Below are 544 nucleotides of genomic sequence, written 5' to 3'. Positions count from 1 at the left end.
AGTACACGCTGCAGACAGGCGGCTGCTCGCTCTGTATGTTATTCATTAGTTTTGAGGAAAGTTTTGTGATTCATTTAGCTCGTTTTCACTCCTTCAGCCCCAATTATCAGCCAGAGCTGCTGACAAGTTTCATTATTCCAGATACTTACTAAAGTACAATAGTACAACACAAGTACTTATTCACACAAACCTTCAGAAAACACAAACTACACACATTCAACTCCAGCAAAGTCCAGAAACAACACTAAACTGAGAGAAGTTCAGAGCTGGAAAGTAACTAAGTTACTGTAAGTACAATGTTGAGGTACTTGTACCTTTACATGAGTATACTTCACTTCACTTCGAATTTTACACTACTTTATACTTCTACGCATTTCTGATTCTTCTCCAAAGTCAAACATAGATAATGTACTTTTTACTGCACACAAAACCTATGAACAGTATTTATACGCTGTAGTATCAATACTTTTACTAAGTATTTCTCCACTGCTTCTACTATTAGCATCAAAATATAACTGATGCTCCTGAACCCTGATTATCACAC

This window comes from Pholis gunnellus, assembly GCF_910591455.1.
Source record: "Pholis gunnellus genome assembly, chromosome: 7".
Taxonomy (NCBI): domain Eukaryota; kingdom Metazoa; phylum Chordata; class Actinopteri; order Perciformes; family Pholidae; genus Pholis; species Pholis gunnellus.
The sequence above is the reverse complement of the archived record's forward strand: the minus strand, read 5'-3'. Positions refer to the sequence as shown.